Source organism: Carya illinoinensis, chromosome 13 (genome assembly GCF_018687715.1).
Source record: "Carya illinoinensis cultivar Pawnee chromosome 13, C.illinoinensisPawnee_v1, whole genome shotgun sequence".
Taxonomy (NCBI): Eukaryota; Viridiplantae; Streptophyta; class Magnoliopsida; order Fagales; family Juglandaceae; genus Carya; species Carya illinoinensis.
The window spans coordinates 12,619,868-12,645,087 of NC_056764.1; the positions used below are offsets into that span (position 1 = coordinate 12,619,868).

At 36.8% G+C, this 25,220-nt stretch overlaps 1 long non-coding RNA gene across 1 annotated transcript; it reads right to left on the reverse strand.

The window, feature by feature from the left end:
- Nucleotides 1-1,868: 1,868 nt before the first annotated feature.
- LOC122291345 lies at nucleotides 1,869-2,998 on the reverse strand. The gene is made up of 2 exons (XR_006236602.1): nucleotides 2,366-2,998; nucleotides 1,869-2,069 (listed from the first exon to the last, which is right to left on the reverse strand). It is a non-coding gene; the product is annotated as an uncharacterized LOC122291345 (long non-coding RNA).
- Nucleotides 2,999-25,220: the final 22,222 nt, after the last annotated feature.

Genomic DNA, 25,220 nt, shown 5'->3' on the forward strand with positions numbered 1-25,220 from the left:
TATAACTCATGGCAGGGCCATATCCACTATTATAACTCATGGTTGGGCCGTATCCATTATTCTTACTTGTGGTTAGGCCGTATCCACTATTATTACCCATGGTTGGGCTGTTACTGAATAGAGTAAAAACATAATTAAATTCAAGATCAGAAAGTCACACCAAAGGTTTTTCAGAAGTCATATCTTATCAAAACATAGCACTGAACAAAATCATATCATCTTCAGAATCAAAACGGATCCAGAGCATATTCATATAATCATGTACAAAGTTTTATATTCGCTCTTTTTTGCATAATTCAGAAAATAAAATGCCAAAATTAAGCTCATGTCTACCAGTCATGATAAAAATGCTTTCTCTTTCATCAGAGTTCATGAGCAATACTGAACAAATAACTGAGCTTGTTTTCACATTTCTTTTCAAAGATCAACATGTATAATTTTCAAAATCAACCCCATTTCATTTTCTTTTTATATAAAGTCTAATATAAGAACCCCGCTTACCTGAACTTTTTAGTCTTTCAGAAATTCTTAACAACAGTGCCAAAAGAATAATCAATCGTCACCTATAGAAAATCATATAACTTGAATAAATTTCCAATTGAACACGTAACTTGTAATCACACTTGATATACTCAAATCGCCTATTTTAATTCCTCAAACACCTAAATTTCTCTTGACTCAAAAATATCATTACTTTCTAAATTCATCAATATCCACTTAATAGAATTTACTAGAAAAATTTTGTAAAAAAAAAAATATAATCTAGCCAAACTAAATTTAAAACACAAATCCATTCTAACCCAAATATAGTTCACAAAAAATACTCGTCAAAAGGCCCATTTAAAACAAGTCCAGTTTAACAAAACTAAGCCTCATACAAAGTGGTTCTAATAATTAAAAACCAAATATGGCCAAGGAAAAACCAGCATAAAGAGAAGGGGTATTCTAGGCATTAAGAAAAAATAGTATGGGTTCTTTGGAAAAAGGGTTGTAAATTTAAACATAAACTTTCTGAACTACAAACTTCTCTTCAGACTAACAAGTGCTATCAAGAGGAGACTTTCATACTAAGAGAGAACGAGGCGTGCGACTGAGCAGCAAAAAAAAAGGGCGAAGCTGGGATGGTATGCATGTACCGTCGTGGGCTTTGAGGTTGAGCAGCTGAGCAACAGTAGAAGAGTTGCGCATAACGGTCATAGTGGTCTATTTTGGTGTGTGAGAAATAGGGGCTAGCAAATTTCACCAAGAAGACTTGGTAGTGGCTATTGCAAGGCAATTACAAGGCTAGGCTACGGTGGCTGAGCATCTTGCCATGTGGGTTGGAAAGTGTGGAGGAAAAGTGGGTGGAGGCATTGGACTTGCAGAAGTGATTGTCATGGCAGCTCTTGGACGTGGGAAGAGTATGCAATGCTTGGGTTGCTACCGAATGGTTCTTCCCTTGGTTGAAGACACTGGTGCAGGGTGGCTTAACACAGCATGGAGGTGCAGTAGGCTAGGAGAAGTGGTTGCAGCACTACGTAAAGGAGTTTTTCATTGAACTGAGATTGCAACAAGCACTTCTCTTGGAGTTTCTTCAAGCATGAGGGAGAAGAGTATCTATATATAGGCCAATGGAAACCCTAAGGATGAAGAAAAAGAGATGTACATGCATGGGACGTGAAACTAGTCTTTGAGTTATGTAACGCCCCGATCCAGAGGATTGGAGAATTAGCTCTTACAACCTGATAAGCACTTCAACAAATTTCTAACACATCTTTCATGTCCAAAATATATATGCAAAGACTCCAAAACCAAACATAAAATTCCTCTAATACAATTAGCTTCACATATCAATCCATTGACTCTTCAATACCATAATCCAAATCAAATAAAACAACTACTCCACATGTTTCTATTAACAAAATGAATAGAAATAATACATAAGTCTTCATAATCATCTGAACATACTAAAACCAAATTACTTAATAAATAAATCTTCCAACAACAGTCATACCCAAGGTGCTCAACCACTACCCTTAACTATTCTTGCCACATACTCTATTACTCTTCAGCTATATCATCAAAGTCATCTGAAAAATGTTATGGAGATAAGAGAGTGAGTTATCAACAACTCAGTAAGTAAAGAAACTATACTAGCATGTAAACATGAGCATTTGCAAAGTTTGAAATGCATAACAAAACTTTTACTTTCAAAATGCAGATTTAGAAACAATTTACTTTCAAAATGCAAAAACGAACATTTTACAAAATTAACAAAGCGAAGTTTTCAATAAAACTTTCCTATTCCAAAAATAAAACAGTTGCCATTTCGTAAACTGAAATATCATCTTCATATTGCATCGGAGCATAATATCGGGACAAATACCTTGATTAACCCCTGTGGTAGGGTTATAAACCACCATTATACCCGTGATTGGGCTGTATACCATGTTTCACCCACGTGATAGGGTTATAACCACCATTATATCTCTGGCTAGGCCATATTCCATGTTTCACCCTCGTGGTAGGATTATGCCACATTATACTGGTGGTGAAGCTGTATGCCACTATTATACCCATAGTGGGGCTGTATGCCACTATTATACCCATGGCGGTGCCTCAACAGAATTTGGACAAAAATATCATCGGACACAAATCATATTCAAATGCAAAATCAGAAACTCATGCCAAAGTTTTTTAGCTTACATATCATATCAAAACAGAATACTAAGTAGCTTCAAATCATTTCATATATTCAATAAAACTAAGTCAAATTATCTTTGTCTTAACCATAACAAAACTTTAAAAATCTCATTTTTGCTCTTTTTACAAAGTTCAGAAACAATATGCAAAAATAAGCTCATGTTTACACCATTCATAACAAAAATATTTTCTCTTTCATAAAAAGTTCATGAGTAATTTCAGAACAAATAATTGAAATTCTTTTTCTGATTTCTTTTCAAAAACAAACATGCATATTTTTAAAAGTCAACCTCATTTCATTTTCTTTTAATGCAAAAATCTAATATAGAACCCCCGACTACCTCAATTTTTGCAGCATGCTAACTTAGTCTTGAGTTTGAACTCTAAGTATTTTACCACCTAAAACATAAAATATTCATTGAGTTTTTTAATAATTGAAACTCATCACAACTAGCTCTATCAATTATTACCATACATGAAAAATTCAACTAAAAGCTGTAATGTAACTCAACTTCCACAACCATACTTACATCAGGTGAATATGCATACTTCTTAGTCAACCTCCCAACGTCAAATACCCAAGGACAAGCTTATTACCAAAATCAAACAACCCAATAGCCACTTATCCACTCCCAACAGCAACTTATAAATACTTCATAACCCATGTTAAACTCAACCTATCAGCATGTATAAACTCCTAACCCAGCCCATATAGCCCCATATTTCTACAACCCAAAAGATCTCGTTATGACCCAAACAGTAATCAACTACAGCCCAATAAGCAAAACCTTCACATTTCAATTGAGCATCTATTACATTAATTCCACCATTCAAATAGTAATCCAAAAAGTAATACTCGGGGCCCAAGGATAATGCACAACTACTGATTTGGAAAGGAATAGAGATTAGGTAAAATAAAATAATTATAATCATTGCATAAAAAAAGAAAGAACATGGCAAGGAAGAGAGGGACATGGGCTTACCAGTGATGGAGAAGATTTACAGCAAAGTTTCAGCAGTGCCTGGTAGACACCAAACAAGAAATCTCTAAAATTTGAAGGAGTTCAAAGGGGAGCAAGAGAGGAAAAAATAGTCTGTTGAAATAAAAGTTGAGAGTGAGATGGAAACCCAATAACTGCTAGGACGTGGGGGTATATGGAACTCATAGGGTGAGAAAAAAAAGGGGGGGGGGGGGGGGGGGGAGGAATCTGATGGGGAGAAGAGAAAGAATCGAGGAAGAAGAAAATTGAAAATGGAGGTGGAAAACTCACCAAAATTACACCGTCTAGAGATTCAAAGGATGAAATCTGCTATAGGCTGGGCCTGGGTATGGGCTTGGGCCCTGGGTGTTACAAATTAACTTCTCCAACTATTTTTTCTCGGCCCATAAAATATTTCATCCAATCCCAAAATATTTAATAAATTATACATACTTAGCAAGCCCAATTAAAATTATTCGATATCTGCCAAAAATAAAAACTTGGGCTTGTGGTCCATTCCAACAATACTCATAAATCTCAAGTGGGCTTTTCATCCGAATGAACCCAAAATTTAAAATATATAAAAAGTTGGGTACTGGACCCAGATGTTACACGAAGTCACACATACGGTCGATACTCGTGGTGTGATGAAGGGAGTCAAGGTGTGCAGATGGTCTCTAGAGGAGATCATGGTACATACAGGATAATTGGATATTTGGGACATTTTTTGAAAAATTGTAGATTTTGATAAATGGATATATGTGGACCATTTTCTAGAAAAATTGTAGATTTATACTTGGGCCAATTTCTAGAAAAATGATAGTTGTTTCTTTTAATGGACTTGTTTTGAGCCAAATGAGATTTTTGGCATACATTGGAAAAAGAAAAAATCTACACAACCTCCCAACACCCCAACATCCCACCTTTTTTCAAATTTTTAATATTTTTTTTTTGAATTTATTCTTTTTAAATTAATTTAATTATTTTATTCATTATTTATATATTAAATATTTGATAAAAAATAAAATAATAAAAATTAAAAAAAAAAAAGTGGGGTGTTGGGGTGTTGAGAGGTTGTGTAGCAAAACCCTTGGAAAAATAGTCATTTTCAGGGAAAATGATGGTTTGGTCTCATGCATGTTTCAACATGCACATGCATACTTATTGGTTGTTTAAATGTGTTTTTATCTCATGGGTTATTTGGTTAGTTACTTACTGAAACTCATAATCTCATATGTTATTCCTACCCTACATTTTCATTTTATAAAATCGTAGATTTTGATGTAGAGAATGACGTTGAGACTAAGGGATCGATTCTCCTGGAGGAGTGACATGTGGTCGCTTGTGAGCTATGGAATTTATTTCCCTTGTGTCTAAGTGTTTTGGCTTTGCATTATATTTTGCTAGATAACTATATAACCTCTTGAAAGACTTTTATTTTGGTGAATTTATATTTAAAATGCTGATACTTAGTTGACTTCTGTTATTGATCTGTCGCGATGTTTGCTGTACATTTTTTGCATGTACACATACTTAACACTTGTCATTTGGGGTGTATGACCCGTGTTATCATCATCCTGGTATCACGATTCTCGTCTTTCCATAAGTGGGAATTGGGGGTGCCACACGTTGGAGCATTGTTGAGCCATAATGCTTTGTTTCTTTTGCGCAAATGTTTTATGAATTTTGAATTTCTATCTGCCTGCAATACTGCTTCCACCGTAGCCACTAACCATCCAATACCACTATGACCCATAGCTGCAAACCTTCAAACCCTTTTGCTCCTCTTCACAATTTTTAATGAGGACCTCCATGCTTCTAGAAAAAACTAGAAAGTCTTCGATTCCACCCAAAAGCTCACCAATTGACTCATATTAATTTCGATTTCAGATGCAGGAGCCACCCAAGCTTCATTCCTATCAAAAGTTTATGCAAAGAAACAAGCACAAGCTTCGAAGGGGCAAATCTGAGGTAGATCCAAAGAAAGATCTGCGAGTGGGACACGACTGTGAATAGGGGTCACGGGACAGACAGATGTTGAAGCCGGTGTACTCCCAGTAGACTCATCAGAATCTGGTGACTCTTTCTATGTCGATGGCAAGGCCAACATTGCACTATTAAAGACAACAGAGAGAGACTCTTGCAAAGTCTAGGTCGCCGGAGGGAGGACCGACACTGGACCACCCTCAGTGAAGTCGCCGAGGCCCGTCAGCATTGTATGTGACGGTGGTGAGGTGTCACTCACTGACTAGAGTGGGTGAAGGGTGGCGGCGGGTTTGGGTGCCTCTAAGGTTTTCGTTTGTCACCAAGAGAGTTTTCAAAAACACCAACCCTAAGAAATCTACTCTCCAAGCTCGACCTTTTTCATCTAAAGCAATCTTCAAGCCCCAAATGTACAATTTTTTTTATAAAAATGTGGGACTCGTCAAGAAAAATTGAGTTTTCACACTTTTAGGTCCACTTTTTTATAAAGAACTTGTGCAAGACTTATGCATTTGAGACTTGTGTATACCTTTTTTCAATTTTTTTTTTTTTTAGTATCATCACCCCTCTTCTTGTATCCTCAATATTAAATAAAGAAGAAAATACTTGCAACCTTGTAATGGATTCCAGTACCTAACATCCTCGCTCAAAAATAATGTTGATGGCTTAACCTAACATTTGTTACCAAAATGAACAAAGTACATTGATTTATTTGTTCAATCTCCTTGCCTGAGACTTTTTTTAATCCATTTTACAATATAAGAAACTGAAAGTACAAGAGAAGTTGGTGAAGACTCACATAAAAATTTCTTAGAAATCAACGCGTCTATGAATAGGAATTAAAAAAGGACTAATGGATTAAAGAAAAGGCCACCCCTTTGGGCAGCCAAATCTAAGCCTTCCAAAGGGGTGGCCCTCCACGTATGGCCACCATATTGGCTTTGGGTGACCCTCTATTATTTTTTAGTTTTATGCTAACATGTAGGGGTAACAGGTCCGGATTCAATTGGGTTTTTAACATATTTTATACCGAGTCAACGATTTTAAAAATTTAAGAACAAATATGGACTGACTTATTATCTAAACTAGACCTTTTTGGTTGTTTTGGTTTTAGTCCGGTCCAGTTTACCATTTACATGTGTGGCATTACATAAGTTGAGACTTGAGAGCTAGTTCCTCTAATGTTTCTTTATGTTTAAGATTAAAATTTCATGTTATATTATTTTTATGTTATAAAATTAAAAATTTATATGTTATATTAAAAATTATAAGATTAATTTTATGTTATACCAAATGTTATATTAATCGTATGTTATAAAATTAATAAATATGAGTAATAAAATTAAACTTTCATGTTATATTAATTAGCACTTTAGAATATAATATAATAAAAAAATTCTATAAAAAGCATTTAATATTAAATATAAAAAAATAAAAATATACAAACCAGTGCAGTTCAATTCAAACCCATTTTCAAAATACAAAAACTGATACTAAATTGGTTTCGGCTCTTAAGAATTGGTTAACCCAATTTTTGAATATTTTTTACACTCCAACTAACATGGCAATATATGTTATGCAAGTAACATGGCAATATATATTAGCAATCATTCTGATAGAGTAAAGAATAAAAAATAGAGAAAATGAAATTAAAAAATGCAATATCATCGAAACTCCAACTACATATGGTCAATGGTGATAGGTTAGATAAAAATTACATAATTAACTTACACAACTATTACATAAAATAATATATATATATATATATATATATATATATTTATATGTATATAATATTTTAAAAAGCTATATACTTTGGTTGGTCCGGTCTAGTAAAAAAAATCCAAATTTCAGGACCCAACTGAGAACCAAAATTCTAACATTATATAGATTGAAACCGACCAATATACTTATCATTCCAGTCCAATCTTGACTGAACCATTCAATCCAATCTAGTTTTCCAGTATGGACAGGTAAACTTATACCCCTACACTACACACCATCCATAAGCATAATTTGATTTGAAAAATTCAAATAATCCATCCACTTGGAAACTATCTTCTATGGAAATATCAAATTGTACCATTTTTACACAGTCATCAATTATTCAAGTACGTTGATGGCTCGTTTCCTATGCATACCCCATCCTCAACTAATACTACTAATCCTAAGCATACCAAGTGGGTTCTTCAAGATAAATTGATTATGTCCACTCTTAATTCTTCTATTTATGAGATGGTGTTAGCGCAGGTTCTTGAATACTCTTCAAAGTCTCTTTGCTGCAAAGTCTTCCGCTCATGTTGTCCATACTAAATTTCAGTTAGCCACTTTGAAGAAAGGCCCTGAATCTACTTCCAATTACCATACCCAAGCAAAATCTCTAGCTACCACGTTGAGTGCTGCAAGACATAGGTTGAGTGACTCTGAGTTCTCTATTTGTCTTCTTGTGGGACTGGGTTTTGAATATGAGTCACTGGTAATTGCAATTACCACCCATCTCAATGGCATTTCTCCTCATCAGCTTTATAATTATCGTCTCGTATGTCTCATCAAACCCATAATCTTCTTTCTAATACCACACTTGTTGGGCATAATACTACCCATTTTTCTCCAAACACTACACCCACTCATGGTCGAATCTCACCTCATGGAGGCAGACGAGGTTGATCTTCACCTTGTGGTTTTAACTCGGGACCACGACCTCTCCTTCTTAATTCAATGCATCTTCTCCTCAATCTGACACTCGTCCTTAGTGTCAAGTGTGCCAAAAACTTAGTCACACAACTTTGTCTTGTTATCATCAGCTTACCACTCCTTACCCAACCTCCTCCTTGCCACCTCTCACAACAAGTTATACTTCTCTTTCTCATTCACCTTCATCTGCACTACCTAGTTCCCAAATGCTGCTGTATCGCATCAATTTACCTCAGAATTCAACAACCTTTACTTGGAGTCAATGCCATATTAGGGATCTGACCAGGTTTGCATAGGGGATGGCTCTACACTGCTCATTCATCACCATGGCACGGCTCAATTGCCAACCACTTCTGGCAATTTTCTTTTAAATGATATTCTTCATGTCCCCTCCATTTTACGCAATCTCCTTTCTATGCATCAGTTTTGTAGTGATAACTATGCATTTTTTGAATTTCACTCTGATTTGTTTTTTGTGAAGGATTCATGCTCTCAAGAAATTCCTTCAAGGTCACGTTGAAGATGGTCTGTATGGCTTGTTGCCATCTACCAAGACTTCCACTTCCTCCCCTCAAGCTTTTATAGGTGTTCGGACTTCTGCTCGACTATGGCATTCGAGGCTAGGTCATCCCCCCTCCTCACACCACATCACTTATATATCGTTAGTTTACCAGATTGATTACCAAAAACTAAACAATCTTATCTCATCTCATCTCATCTAATCATTACAATTTTTTTCAAATTCTCGTAGAAAATATAATAAACAATTCAACTTTTTAAATTTCAAGACAAAACGAATATTAAAAAAATTAGATTATAACAATATTTTATTCATTAATATTCAAAATATTTCATCTTATATCATCTGAACTACGTAACTAAACAGGGCCTTAATCTTCCCCTCACTTCTACTGCTTCAATAAGCCACTATCCTGACTATTCCAATGCTAAGGAGCATGTTCTGCCACACCAACCTTGTCCCTCACGTTCAACTCGACCTTTCCAGCTTTTGTTTCTAGATGTTTGGGGCCTTGCTCCCATGCCTTCCATGCATGTTATGCGCTACTTTCTTTCTTTAGTAGATGATTTTTCAAAGTTTGTTTAGTTTCTTCCTATGCAAGTTAAATTTAATGCAACTACCTTAGTAGTGGCTTTTCTTCGTTAGGTGAGTAATACTTTTAATACAAAGGTTGTTCGGGGGGAAGAATTTCGTCTACTTAAAAATTATTTTCAAAATTGTGGTATAACTCATCGGGTCACATGTCCATACTCTCATCAACAAAATGAGAGTGTGGAACATCAACACCGTCATATTGTTGAGACCGGTTTATCCCTTTTGTCTCATGCATCTGTTTCACATGTACATTTATCAGGCCCAAATATTTCAAACTTCTACTTTTTTAATAAATTTCATTCCAACTCCTCTACTACAAAACAAGTCACTATATGAAGTTTTAATAGGTTAGATCCTAGATTATAAATTTTTTAAGTGTTTGGGTCCTCCTACCCACCTAACCTCAGGCCTTTTAATCAACATACATTAGACTATCGATACAAGCCCTGTGTGTTCATGGGCTATAGCCCTATATAGCCCTACTCACAAGGGGTACATTTGCCTTCATCTTTCTATGGGCCATAATTACATCTCTAGGATCTAATATTTGATGAGTCCCTATTTCTTTTTGCCTCTTAGCCCAAATTTTCTTCCACAACGTTGGGCTCTGATATTCAATCCTCTATTTCTTCACAACCCATGTTAAAAAGTCCTCCCATTTTCCCTCAATCCAGTCCCACAGCCCCATTCGGCCCACTTACTGATTCTCCCACGACCCAACCCACTTCATCTCTTAGGATTTCTTCTAATTCTATCACTTCTGCATCCCCATCAGACTCGTCATCCGTCACTTCCTCTGCAATTCCTTCTCATGAAAATACTTCTCTTCCTCCCACAGAATGCTTCTCTTCTTCTCATGACCAACTATTTTCTTCTTCCACACCCCCAATGCTTTCTAGATCGAAAACAAACATTTATTGTCCTCACCATCAAACTGACGGAACTATTTCTTGGCCTCCCTGCAAGTCGATGACTTCTCTCACCACCTCCTTTGTTTCTTCTTCCCCCTTCATTCCTGAAGAGCCCACTTCATTTACAGAGGCCTCCAAGTTTAGGGAATGGCGCACTGCCATGACAACTGAGATTAATGCCCTTCTCAAAAACAAAACCTGGGATCTTGTCCATTCTTCTCCCACTTATAATCTCCTAGGTTCAAAGTGGGTTCTGAAAACCAAATGAAGAGCTGATAGATCCCTTAAGCATCACAAGATGCATCTTGTTGCTCAATGGTTTCATCAGCAACCTGACCTGCATTACCAAAAAATTTCAGTCTAGTTGTTAAACCGGTTACCATTGGTCTTTTGCTTTCACTTGATGTCACTTCTAATTGGCCTCTGCATCAACTCGACGTACAAAATGTATTTTTTCACAGTGACCTTGAGGTGGCTGTCTACATGAAGCAACCTCCTGGTTTCGTGAATCCAGACTTCCCAGCTCATGTCTATAACTTAAGAAAGTTACGACTTGAAACAAGCTTCTAGATCTTAGTTTGCTAAGCATAGTGATAGACTACTACATCTTAGTTTTACTTGTTCCATTTTTGACTCCTCGCTTTTCATTATGCATACTACCTCTGGTTGTTTATATATCTTGATATATGTAAACGACATTTTAGTCACTAGTTCAAATTTTGTGCTTATTTCAGATTTTATCAATTCCTTAAAGCAATACTTTCCTGTTAAAGATTTAAGGTTGCTTCATTATTTTCTTGGTATAGAGGTTTGTAGAAATTAGTCTGTCTATACTTGTCTCAATCTAAATATGTTACTAATTTGTTACTACGTACTAGTATGACGAACTCCAAGGCCATAGAGACACCTATGTCATTTTCTGAGAAATTAACTGCCTTAGATGGACCAACTTTTGAGGACCCTCACTAGTATTGTAAAGTTGTAGGTAGCCTTCAATATCTTGTATTCATAGACCTGACATATATTTTACTGTGAATTGTGTTTGCCAATTCATGCATTTTCCACACCTTCTCCACTGGAAGGCTATTAAATGTATTCTCTGGTATCTTAATAAAACTCAATATTTTGGTTTATGCTTTTCTCCATCTTCCACTTATACTCTTACTGCCTTCTCTGATGTCGACCGGGCCAGTTGCCCTGATGATCGTCTCTCCACAGGAGGTTTTTGTATTTATTTTGGTAATCACTTAATTTCTTGGGGTTCTAAGAAGCAACCTACTGTTGCTCAATCTTCTACTGAAGCTTAGTATAAGTCTATTGCTAATACTATGTGTGAAGTTATTTGGTTGCAGTCATTATTACAAGAACTTGAAATTGAACTTCCTAATCCATCAACATTTTGGTGTGACAATCTTGGTGCCACCATCTTTTTCTCAATCTAGTTATGCATTAAAGGACAAAGCATGTGGAGTTAGATTATCACTTTGTTCAGGAAAGAGTCATGGCCAAATCCTTACAAGTGTCTTTCATCTCAAGTAAAGATCAGATTGTTGATATCATGACTAAACCACTTTCTTCTCCTCTATTCACACAGGTTTGATCAAGCCTCACTATTATTCCAGTGATGCTTGGATCACAAGGGGATGTTGAGACAAACATACACTCTGCCTTACCAAAATATCACTCACAACAACCTTCTAGAATAGTGGAGAATATTCTGGGAGATTTGGTCTATAAATAGAAACAATATGTGGCACAATTCTATTATGATTTGTTTTTCTATATATTCTGTATTGTGCAATGTAAAACGTATGAAAAGGTAGTGGCTAGAATATTTTACTTTGTTCTTCATAATTCTAGTACTAGGGAACTTTTATCAAACAGCTCTAGTGCAGCTTTGGTTTTTCAATAGGTGTAAAGGCGCCTTCAAATAGAAAAATTACCTACCTAATTAAACACAACACCTTGAAACTCAAGTTTTCTAGATTGGTTAAAAATCTGGCTCTATTTCTCCGAAATAAATCAAATTAGATGTAGTTAGAAATATTCCATAAGGCGCCTAAATCATTTTGTTGATGTATAGTTTGCTATAAGAGCTTAGCTATTTAGGACCACTACTAAAATGATCAAATTCTCACACATTAATTTATCTCTGATTTTAATAGCTTTATAGATATTTTGACTGCAATAAAATAGGGATTAAAGAGAAGAACTGCGTGCTGGAAAATATTTTGTTGCCCCTACAAATCAACATCGCGGGCTTGTTTGGGAACATATCTCATTCCGAAATTCTCATCTCATCTCCTTCACAAATATAATTCAAATAAAAAATTTTCAAACTAATCATTACAACTTTTTCAAAATAAAAAACAATTCAACTTTTTCAAATCCTCAAACAAAAATAATATTATAAAACTATATTCTAACAATATTTTAACTTTTTAATATTTTTTATTTTACTTTTTCTTTCTCATTTTCCAAAACATAAAAAATGCTCAACTTAAACTATCTTACTACTATTCACAAACTATTTTATTACTATTTACAAAATTCTCATCTCTTCTCACTATCCAAACTAGTGCTAAACATTTCTTCATTCCCAAAGCAGATAACCGACGTACATAATATTGTTAATATTTGCTTGATAAATGCTTCGTCTACAAATACATTTTACAAAAAGAGATTTATAAATTGATATGGCTTAATATATCTAATATGTTAGATTGTAAACTATTTTTATTATAAAATAGATCTAACGTTAGGCTTGTGCATCCAAACTGATTTTTTTTTTTTTTGGTTCGGAACATAAAAAATCAAGTTTATCCAAGTGGATATCCAGATTTTATATCCAGCCCTATCCAAATGTGGGTTCTAGATTAATACCCATTACCCGTAATCGGATTTTATATTTTGAAAAAAACAATTATCTTAAAACGAAACGGTTTTTGGACAAATCTGAATATCCAGCTACAACTCAGATAAATGAATACACGCCCAGGTTATAATAGGATTAATCCGAGTGGGTAATTGGACTACATGATAAACCTAGATCTGCATCTGGATTTATATTATTATCTAACGTATCAGATTAAACTATATAAGTTTATAAACTTCTTATTGTAAGATCTATTTCTAGATCTAACACTTCTCTTTTTACTTTCTCATCGTTCATTAACTTTATTGCCCATTGATCTCCTTGAGAAATATTTCCAAGACAGCTAGCTAGCCTTAGAGTGATGCGTCAAAAATAAGGGGATCACGCTGTTATGGGGTGTCAAAGTCATCAGGTGTCTCATAGGGTGGAAGCCGAGTGTGTTGAAGTGTGTTCTGAGTGGGCTTTAATTAATCTAGTATTGGAATTTTATCTTAGTGTATTGCGTACTCCTCTGAGTGTGTGTGGCATACAGCTTGTTCCAATCAAAGTAGTGTTTGTGTTGGGTAATTCTCAAAAGCTATTGTAATATATTCTTATGATAAAAGTGTTCATATTTTCTCAACAAATATTTGGCATTAGAGACTATCTAAGTCCAACCAATTGGTATCAATCAGAATCTGATTCTAGAAGATAAATTCTATCAAGGTATTACTTGTGGACGTACAGAGATTATTGTTTATCGCAATCTGGATTTGTGAAGCTTGTTAGTCCAGAAACTTATTGGAATATTGTACTAAGTCACACATTGCAATCTAGTGTTTTGAGGGCTATAGCTAGAGCAGTTATAACTAGTGCTTTCCTAGCTAGCTAGATTGTTACATATATTATCAAGGCATGCAATCTACACAGGTGAACTGTGCAATAGAGGAATACAAGATTATATAGTCTTGATGAGGTGTTTGAATAACTCACACGGATCAAGTTGATTGCCTAAAAAAGTAGTAATGATTTATAATTTACATATTGGTTCCTCCTTACTTCATGAAACTGGATTTTACAAGTGATTCTGGGAATTAAACTTCAAATTTAAAATTTCCGCTAAAATTTAACGAGGCTGATTATTGTTTTCAATAGTAACTTATCTCAGTGTGGTAAAGGAAAAATCAAATCTAGTTATAAATGCTGAATATGTTTGTGCAGACCCAAAGGGTTGGCAAGCCTGAGAGACGTACTGAAGACATAGCAGCTTCTTTATTTAGGGTGGTACTAAGACATAGACCGGGGTATGCTAGAGGTCTAGGCGAGATGGTAATACCAAAGTCTACGTGACAACGTGACCGTGAACAAGACACAGAATATGCTGAAGCAGTGGAAAGACATTAAAAAGAAGCTGAGTATTACAAGAGCCAGTTTGAGGAATTGAGGGAAGATGTAAGAGTACTTTTGGAGATGCAATATGAGTATGACAAGACTCTAATGCCTATAATATCAAGAATGCAATCCCAAGGAGAGTTGCAGAGGGAGACTCAAGGACCTGCTTAGAACAGCCATGTTGGAAGACATCTTTAGGTTTTTTGTGTTTTTGAAAGTACTATGCTAGCAAGAATTTGTTGGGGTAGACTTTTTTGTGGGAATGATATTGATGTCCCATGCAATGTAGTTTCGTAGCTAGGATGCTTTTTGATCAAATCATTCCTGGCAGTTTGGTTGGCTCAACATATTAAACTGTGGTGCTTTTGAATTGTCTGGTTTGGGGCATAATTGTATAAGCAGTACATATTAGATAGTGTTATGGTACGTGGACTTTAATGGAATTCATAGTTGTCTTGTTTTATGGAATAGTTTGTCAATTTCACGATATGGGCTATAGCTAGTTCATGACTTTCAATGTTATTTACACGTACAAGTACAGCTTGGCATCAAATCTGATTATTGGTACAAAACTAACACCCGTATATCTTGGTGGACTATACATGAAGCTATGTTTTTTCCACAAGGTAATCTGGTTTTAACTTAATAATGTTGATAGCATGAGTGTCAGTATAAAACATTTTTGGTTGGTTTTGGTTAGTAGATATTATATAAGCAGAAGGTTTTTTTGTTTAATCCAGTACTTGCATATTTATTATACATCATTAAGAAGGTGGTACTCCAGATTGACTATACTAGATGTGTAGTTAATTCATTCTCCAAATATTTCATCTAATCAATAATGTGAACAAGCATGTGTGGGGGATAGGGCAGGTAAGATTTGTAGCATACTAAGGTTATATTTTTAAACAAGATAGTCTAATGTATGACCTGATAGTGAATATTTGAAATACATCTAAGTGGGTGAAATTGTTATGGGAACAATTTGTCAACCTATGTTTGATGCATACTAATCCTTTTATTTTAAGCTTTCCCTAATTCTATTGAGTGGAAAATATACATACATGTCTATTTAGATTGGGAAGGTATATGGTTGATTAGCTATAAATAGATGGGGAATGCCTTATATGAGTTATATTATTGCACTAATTGCAGAGTAGTTGCCCTTTCTTTGTACACTATATTTATAATTGGTTGCTCCGCTGTTGATGGGGTTGGTTTTTGTCTCAAAACTTGTCTCTATGGATGAACTTGGATGTTAGAGAGAATTATGGTGATGCCAAATCCAATTGCCCAATTCAAATTCAGCATAACAAGATGGTGGTAGATCAAAACTCAAGGTGGAGTTTGTGATGTTTTAGCATTAATTCACCCACCCTGCCATTTTCATATTATCATTGCTGCCAATAAAGTTTATGCTGTTGTAGGTGGAGACAAAAATAGTGAACAGTGAAATATGCACCGAAAGACACCGAATGCACCGTTGCGTCGTTTGCTCTTTTGTATTGTTAGGCACCTCCCCAAGCATCATGCAACAAATTGCTGCAATGTAATGATCTGCTCTCCTATAAATAGGAGAGCTTAAGGGTGCAGACTGTGTGTGCAGCAGAGAGAAAACAGAGAGTGCTGCGCGTGTGCAGGTAGAGTGCATCAGAGAAGTGCATCAAAGTGGGTGAGCGAGAGATTTCTGTAAAAATTATTTTTATAGTGAAATTACAGCAGCTGTGGACGTAGGCAATTGCCGAACCACGTTAAATTTCATCCCTTCTTTATTTAGAATCGTCTCTGTGTCAGAACAACTCCCAACAACTGGTATCAGAGTACTGGTTCGAGCCGTCCAAAAATTCAAATTGTTCAAAATTAATTTTTGACAACTCCACGGTGTTCCTCGCGTCGAGACGAATCCGTTGCCACAAACGGAATCGAAAATGGAGGTCAGACGAGGCTACACGCGCCCCTAGAAGATCGGCTCGTGCATCTACTGCAACCCACGCTCCCCCACGCGCTCCAGAGGTTGAAGACGCGTGCACCACATGAGCCCACGCGCCCTCACGCGCTCCAGAGGTTGAAGACGCGTGCACCACAGGCGCCCACGCGCCCCCACGCGCCCTACAGAGGTTCAAAGCATGTGTCACACGCGCCTCACTCTCCCCCACGCGCACACAGTACTGTAGCGCGTGTATTACACGCGCCCACGCATTTGCCCATGTGCACTGCACGGCGCGTGTATCTCACGCTCCAGACAGATCAGAACCGTCCGTTTTTCAGATCTATTTTTGGCTAGATCGAAGCCATTCGGAGTCCGATTTTGATGATCAAATAGTGCTTTCCAACTATTTGGATCATTCCGGACTCATCCGTACGGTTGAAATTTTGAGATTCGGTATCAGTACATTGGATCTAAACCATCCACGTGTTGCAGATCATTTTGGGCTAGATCACGCCAGTTGGAGTTCCATCGCGACGATCAAATAGTGCTGACAAACTATTTGGATCATTCCGGACTCGTTTCCAGCTAATTCGAGTGTTTCAGACGCAACAGTGATCTTTGTTTGTTTGAATTAAACTCATTTGTAAAGTTATGGCTAGAGAAGAAGCTAAAGGTGTTGGTATCGAGAAATTTGATGGTACAGATTTTGCCTACTGGAGAATGCAGATAGAGGACTATCTCTATGGGAAGAAACTACATCTTCCACTCCTAGGAAGAAAGCCAGATGACATGAGCAATGAAAATTGGAGTTTCCTTGATAGACAAGTGTTGGGAGTCATTCGACTAACACTGTCAAGATCAGTTGCACACAATGTGGGAAAGGAAAAGACCACAGCGGATTTGATGAAAGCTCTATCGGACATGTACGAGCACCCATCAGCCAATAACAAAGTACATTTGATGTACATGCTATTCTACTTGAGAATGGCAGAAGGAACTTGATTGAGCTGAAATATTGCATGTTTTAGCTATTTAAAACCAATTTATTTTAAATTCTTCATGACATTATTTTGGTTTTAAATGAAAAAATAGTTAATAAGTATAAATACGAGTTGTGATTTTTAATTGATCGATATCATGTTTATGCTTAATTTTATAACTATGATTTAATGGGACAATATTTCCTCACATATATAGTCTGTTTTTAATAATTTATTTTTGAGTGTTATTTCTTTCTTCTTATTTTTAGTTTAAATAAAATTCAAATGAGATCCGGTTGGAACTTTTGATAAAAAATGCATACTAATTGAGAGGAAGGAAGGACGTACTTGGCAGCTTAAAAAGAAGACACAAAATGAAGAATCAGAGGTTATTTTCTTCCTTTGATTATTCAAGATGCATGTGATCCTCATGGTTGAACGAAACTCACGGAGGCTTGAGAATTTTTGGAGGTGCAACATTAAAGTCTAAAAATGGAGCTGAAACGTAAAGGCATGTGGGCTGAAAAAAATAAAAAAAGAAAGAAGGTTGGTGCAGCTAAAGTGGACGGAGAAAAGAGATAGGAGAGTGGGTGAGAAGAGACATTGAAGTAGAGTGCCATATTCAACAAGAGAAGTCAGCTGTAAATTGTGGTTGGGGGAAATTTGGTGTCGACTTAATATACAAATATATTGCTGGATGAAAAGAGAAAAGAGGGAAGACGTGGAGAGAGAGCAGAAAAGAAAGTTAAGTGGGGGATGTAGGAGAGTTGAGGTGTGTTGTACGTGCTTGACTTGTGAAGAGAAGAGATAAGAAAAGTGCAGTGCATTACTTGATTGGAGAGAGTTGTACATTGAATATAAGAGCCGTGCTTGACTTGTAGAGAGGGAGACGTGTAGAAAAAAAAGAAAAGGAGTCGTGCTTGAGTTTTCAATCAAAGGGAGGAGCCGTGTAAATCAATGGAGACGTGCTGGAATGAATTGTGATTGGAGGAGGACCGACTAGAAGCAGCTATATATATGTATATTGCTGGACGAAAATGAAAAGAGAGGTGAGTAGCAATCGGTTGAAGGGAGCAGGGGAATTTAATTGGCTATTTTGGTAAGAGAGGGTGAGAAGAGACATTGAGGTGGAGACGTGTGAGTGAAAGAAAGGAGAGTTGCTGGAAAGTAAAGAGAGGGGTCGGTGGGTGTTTTTTATTTTGCTAAAATATGAAGTCAGTGAGAGAGAATTAAGTGTAGGGAGTTGTGTTGTGCTGGAAGGGTGTCGGTGCAGATTATTTAAGTGTGAGTTGAGAGAGAGATGGGGGGCTGGGATGTTGTGTTGGACGTGTAGAGAGAAGCAGTCGGTGGGAATTGTGAGAGTAAGAGGCTTGTGAGTGGAAGAAAGTGAGGTGCTTTAGTGATGTGCTGGAAAGTGATGAGAGGTGTCTTTGTATTTTACTGAAAAGTGAGGTGCAGGTGAGTGAAAGAAATTCTGGAAGTGAAAGAAGGCAGGTTACGTAAGAGATAGAAAGGTGAGAGGTGATTTGCTGGAGAGAAAAGTTGAGAGATCATAATTGGTGGGGGCTACGTGAATTCAGTTGGAGAGAGGGGGAGTGAGACGCTGGTAGAAAGAAGGGATAATCTATGCTTGAGTTTTCTGACTCTACGCTGGAACGGACAGAGAGTGAGAGAGTTGAAAGAGAAGAGAAGTAATCGGTGATAGGTGATTAGCTGGAGAACAAGGGAGTCGGCTGGAATTATTTCTTTCTTGGAGATGTGTAGGTCAGTTGTAGAGAGGTAGAGGGAGACGTGTAAAGAGTTTCCAGATTTTCTTTGGGGATTAATGTGAAAAGAAGTTGATGTGGGGGATAGATGTGTGAACCGACTGGAGTAATCTAATTGGATGGGATTTATTTTGGTAGAGAAATGAACATGAAGAGAGTATAACGTGGAGTTGAAGTGATTGGAGTTTTCTTTTTTTTGCTTCTTCATGTTTTTCGTTTGGCATCGGGCTGCAGCTTCTTCTTGATGAATATCTTATAGTTTCAATTTTTGTTTTATGCATTTTAGTAATGTCGTGAGCTTTATTCTTTTGACGTTAACTAGATTCCAAATTTTGTTGTTTCTAAATTGTTGCCTAGTATTTCTTGTATTTCATTTTAGTTTTCTAATGAATAATATTTATATGGTTTCTATAGCACTTATAATAAATATGTTTGGCTAAATTTTAATACTAAGGTAAGAGGTGAAGTTTAATGATTTAAATATTGTTTTCGGATTCACGTAAAATTTATTCTACGAGCTTGATCGATTGAAGGATTTTATTATTGGATATTTTGATTATCTATATACTCGTCTTGATTCATTGTGATTTCTGAATACAGTGAATGCTTGAGGAATCCTTGTGGTATTCAAATAGATTTGTAAATGTTTTAATCATCAATCGTTCACGCTCAATCATAAGCGACTATTTTTCTTGATCTTAAATGCTAAATCTTCCAATTAAACGAAATCATTATTCTCGTTTAATTGAAGTAAATCGATCGGAAACAATATCATAAATAATTAAACGGATCCTTGAAACCTTAGTCTTTCTCCATATCTTTATATTCGATTGTACGTTTCTTTTAATAACTTCGTTTCATAGTCTGAACTTATTTTCTTTATCACAAAAGCCAATCCCTGTGGATTCGATCCTGTAAGATACTACAACACCTGTATACTTGCAGGTAAAACTGCACTAAATTTTTGGTTCATTAATTTGAGTCAGAGTTTAGGCGCAACAGAACTCCAGTTATTCAGCATCTGAATGAGTTCAACACCATCATCAATCAATTAGCTTCAGTGGGGATTGAATTTGATGATGAAGTACGTGCACTGATTGCTCTAGCTCAATTGCCAAAAAGCTGGGAGGCCATGAGAACAGCTGTTAGCAATTCTTATGGCAAAACAAAGATGAAGTATCAAGATATCCGGGACCATATTCTTAGTGAGGAAGTTCGCAGAAGAGATACAGGAGAAGCATCAACTTCCAGTTCTGCCTTAAACCTCGAGACGAGAGGTAGAGGAGCTAGTAGAAGTTCAAATCGGGGTAGATCGAAGTCCCAAAGAGGCAGAAGTAAATCTAGGTCCGGAAAATAAGTACAGTGCTGGAATTGTGGCAAGATTGGCCACTTCAAAAATAATTGCAAGGAAGCAAAGAAGAAGAATAAGCATGACTCTGTTAATGCCACAACAGAAGAGCTCCGAGATGCCTTACTCCTTTCAGTCGACAACCAAATTGAATCTTGGGTGTTAGATTCAGGAGCCTCGTTCCACACTACAGCACACCGAGAAATCATGCAGAATTATGTCACTGGTGATTTCGGGAAGGTGTACTTAGCAGATGGTGAAGCATTGGAAATCGAAGGCATGGGAGATGTACCAATCAATCTGCCCAATGGAAGTGCATGGTTGCTACAGAAGGTGCGACATGTTCCTAAACTCATGAGGAACCTGATTTCTGTAGGACAACTTGATGCTGATGGGCATTCGGTACTATTTACCGGTGGCACGTGGAAGATAACAAGAGGAGCTATGGTAGTAGCTCGAGGCACAAAAACAGGTACTCTATACATGACTTCAAGCATTAGAGATACTGTTGCAATTGCTGACGCAAATGCCAACCTATGGCATCAAAGGCTTGGTCACATGAGTAAGAAAGGAATGAAGGTACTATTATCCAAGGGGAAGTTACCAAAGTTGGAATCAACTGATTTTGACATGTGTGAAGGTTGCATTTTTGGGAAGCAGAAAAAGGTTAGTTTCCTGAAAAATGGTAGAACTCCAAAATCTACAAAGTTGGAGTTGGTGCACACAGATTTATGGGGGCCATCCCCAGTCGCTTCTCTTGGAGGATCGCGGTACTATGTTTCCTTTATTGATGACTCAAGCAGGAAAGTATGGGTTTATTTTTTGAAAAATAAATCTGACACATTTGATACTTTCAAGAACTGGAGAGCCATGGTTGAAAATGAAACATGCTTGAAGTTAAAATGTCTGAGGTCAGACAATGGAGGAGAGTACATTGACGGAGGGTTCAAAGAATTCTGTGCTGCAAATGGGATTAGATTTTAGAAGACTATTCCCGGGACACCGCAGCAGAATGGCGTAGCTGAACGCATGAACAGAACTCTCAACGAACATGCCAGAAGCATGAGGCTGAATTCAGGATTGCCTGAATGTTTTTGGGCTGATGCAGTTAACACTGCAGCCTATTTGATTAATCGGGGACCTTCAGTTCCCTTAAAGTTCGATCTACCAGAGGAAGTCTGGAGCGGAAAGAAGGTAAATCTTTCCCATTTGAAAGTTTTTGGTTGTTTATCATATGTTCACATAGATTCTACTGATCGTAACAAGTTAGAAGCCAAATCTAGAAAATGTTTTTTCATCGGTTATGGTGATGAAGAATTTGGCTATCGATTTTGGGATGATAAAAATTGCAAAATCATCAGAAGTAGAAATGTGATATTTAATGAGCAGATTCTATATAAAGCTAAGTCACAAGCTGAATCTGAGGAACAACCAAAGAAACCTGAGGTTGTTGACTTTGATGTTACTCGAGTCAACACTGATCAGAATGAGGATCAAGAAAATGATAATACACAGATCGAACAACGTACACCACTCACTGCTACTCGAAGATCTTCAAGAACAATTAGGCCACCATAGCGGTTCTCACCATCTCTATACTACATCTTGCTAACAGATAGTGGTGAACCGGAAAGTTATGATGAAGCTCTACGAATTGAAGATTCGATCAAGTGGGAGAAAGCCATGCAAGATGAGATGGAGTCACTAATGTCAAATCAGACATGGGAGCTAACTAAGCTTCCAAAAGGCAAGAAGGCTTTACACAATAAATGGGTGTACAGAATTAAGGAAGAGCACAATGGTAGCAAGCACTACAAAGCCAGAATGGTCGTGAAGGAGTTTCAACAAAAGGAAGGTGTCGACTACACAGACATTTTCTCTCCAGTTGTAAAATTGACAACGATCAGGCTAGTGTTGGCAATTGTGGCTGCAGAGAATCTACATCTTGAGCAGTTAGATGTGAAGACTGCATTCCTTCATGGTGATTTGGAGGAAGACATCTATATGCACCAGCCACAAGGATTCTCATTGAAGGGAAAAGAGAACCTGGTTTGCAAACTAAAGAAGAGCTTGTATGGCCTAAAACAAGCTCCACGACAATGGTACCGGAAGTTTGACAACTTCATGTGCAGTAATGGATTTACAAGACTGCAGGCTGACTATTGTTGCTATATGAAGAACTTTGACAACTCTTATATTATCCTACTGTTGTATGTGGATGATATGCTCGTTGCAGGGTCAAGCATCGAGGAAATCAATGAACTGAAGAAGTAGTTGTCAAAGCGGTTTGAGATGAAGGATTTGGGTGCTGCAAAACAAATCCTTGGTATGAGAATTATTAGAGACAGGTCTAATGATACTCTCAAGCTCTCGCAGGAGGAGTATGTAAAGAATGTGCTTAGAAGGTTTAACATGGACAAGGTGAAACCAGTAAGCACACCCTTAGCTAGTCACTTTCGACTAACTAAGGATCAGTCGCCAAAGACGAAGGAAGAGCAAGAATGCATGAACAGAATACCCTATGCATCTGCTATTGGTAGTCTTATGTACGCTATGGTCTGTACAAGGCCAGATATTGCACAAGCAGTGGGAGCTGTGAGCAGGTACATGAGTAATCCAAGAAAGCAGCATTGGGAAGCAGTCAAGTGGATTTTAAGATATCTACAAGGCTCTTCAGATACGTCACTATGCTTTACAAAAGCAGGTTTAAAACTACAGGGATATGTAGATGCCGATTTAGCAGGTGACGTTGACAGCAGAAAAAGTACTACTGGATTTGTGTATACGCTTGGTGATACAGCTGTATCATGGGCTTCTAAGTTACAGAAGATTGTTGCTCTCTCAACTACAGAAGCGGAATACGTTGCTATAACTGAAGCAGGGAAGGAAATGGTTTGGTTGCAGTCATTCTTGGAGGAATTGGGAAAGAAGAATGAAAAAAGCATTCTGCACAGTGATAGTCAGAGTGCTATTTTTCTTGCAAAGAATCCAGCCTTTCATTCCAGAACAAAACACATACAGTTGCGATATCATTTTATCCGATCTCTTCTCGATAGTGGACAGCTGATACTTGAGAAGATTCGAGGAACAGAGAACCCAGCAGACATGTTCACAAAAGTAGTTACTGCTGACAAACTGAAGCTGTGTATAGCTTCAGTTGGACTTCGTACTTAAAGGCATGACTTGAAGTTGCTGTGATAGTTGCTATGAAGATATGTAGACTCATTTGTCTCCAAGTGGGAGATTGTTGCAGATGGAGACAAAAACAGTGAACAGTGAAATATGCACCGAAAGACACCAAATCCACCGTTGCACCGTTTGCTCTTTTGTATTGTTAGGCACCTTCCCAAGCATCATGCAGCAAATTGCTACAACGTAGTGATCTGCTCTCCTATAAATAGGAGAGCTTAAGGGTGCGGACTGTGTGTGCAGCAGAGAGAAAACAGAGAGTGTTGCGTGTGTGCAGGTAGAGTGCATCAGAGAAGTGCATCAAAGTGGGTGAGAGAGAGATTTCTGTAAAAATTATTTTTATAGTGAAATTACAGTAGCTGTGGACGTAGGCAATTGCCGAACCACGTTAAATTTTGTCCCTCCTTTATTTAGAATCGTCTCTGTGTCAGAACAACTCCCAACATATGCTAGTTTGGATGCGTTGGCTACTCAATATAACGTATTTGAACTATGATACTTGTCTGGCTTAACTATGTATATGTTACAAACTGATCCGATTGTTTAACAGTTAGTGAATGAGTGGATAGTTACTGTCAGGATCCTATAACTCGCAACATTTATCCTATGGTTTTCCATTTATTATTCGTAACTATCTGGTTTGGTGCCTACATATGGAAATTTACAGTTGATACAAAATGCATACAAAATTGTTGTATGTTGCAATTGATTGATGAACTTAGCAAAATGGTAGTTTTGATATGTGTTCTTTCAAAATGCATCCCATGCGTGAAAGAATTATTTATACAAATGCATGACTTTTCAGAATATTATGACTAAGTCATGGGAAAAAATAACTATTTCCATCACTTGGATCTATTACGTCGAGATTTGCTTATTCACGAAGGTTATTGTAATTGTTGCTATTGTCAATGTTGGTAAAAACATATATTGCAACGATGAAACACGTGTGCTGGAAAAAACTTTTCCCAGTACATGGTATATCAATTTGGCGATGGATGAAAATCACAACAAATATGATTATTTGTATAACGTCCCAGTCATGCAGGGATCGGAGAGTTATTTTCTAAACATTAAAACTCACATTTTATCAAATTATTTGCAGACTCCAAAATTTGAAATCATCAAAATACTACAAAATCTTTTAATAAAATCCACCAATTCTCAAAGATTTTCTATGAGTAACCCTCTATGCTTAAATAATCATCTCACCCATGCTCCATAATCTCGATTCTTAGCTGAACTATTTCAAAATTATCTAAAAACTATTGTGGAGATAAGGGGTGAGTTATCAACAATTCAGTTAGTAGAAAACATATACTAGTGTGCAAACATGAGCATTTACAAAGTTTAAAATGCAAAATGAAAAAAAAAATTATTTTTAAAATGCAGAGTCA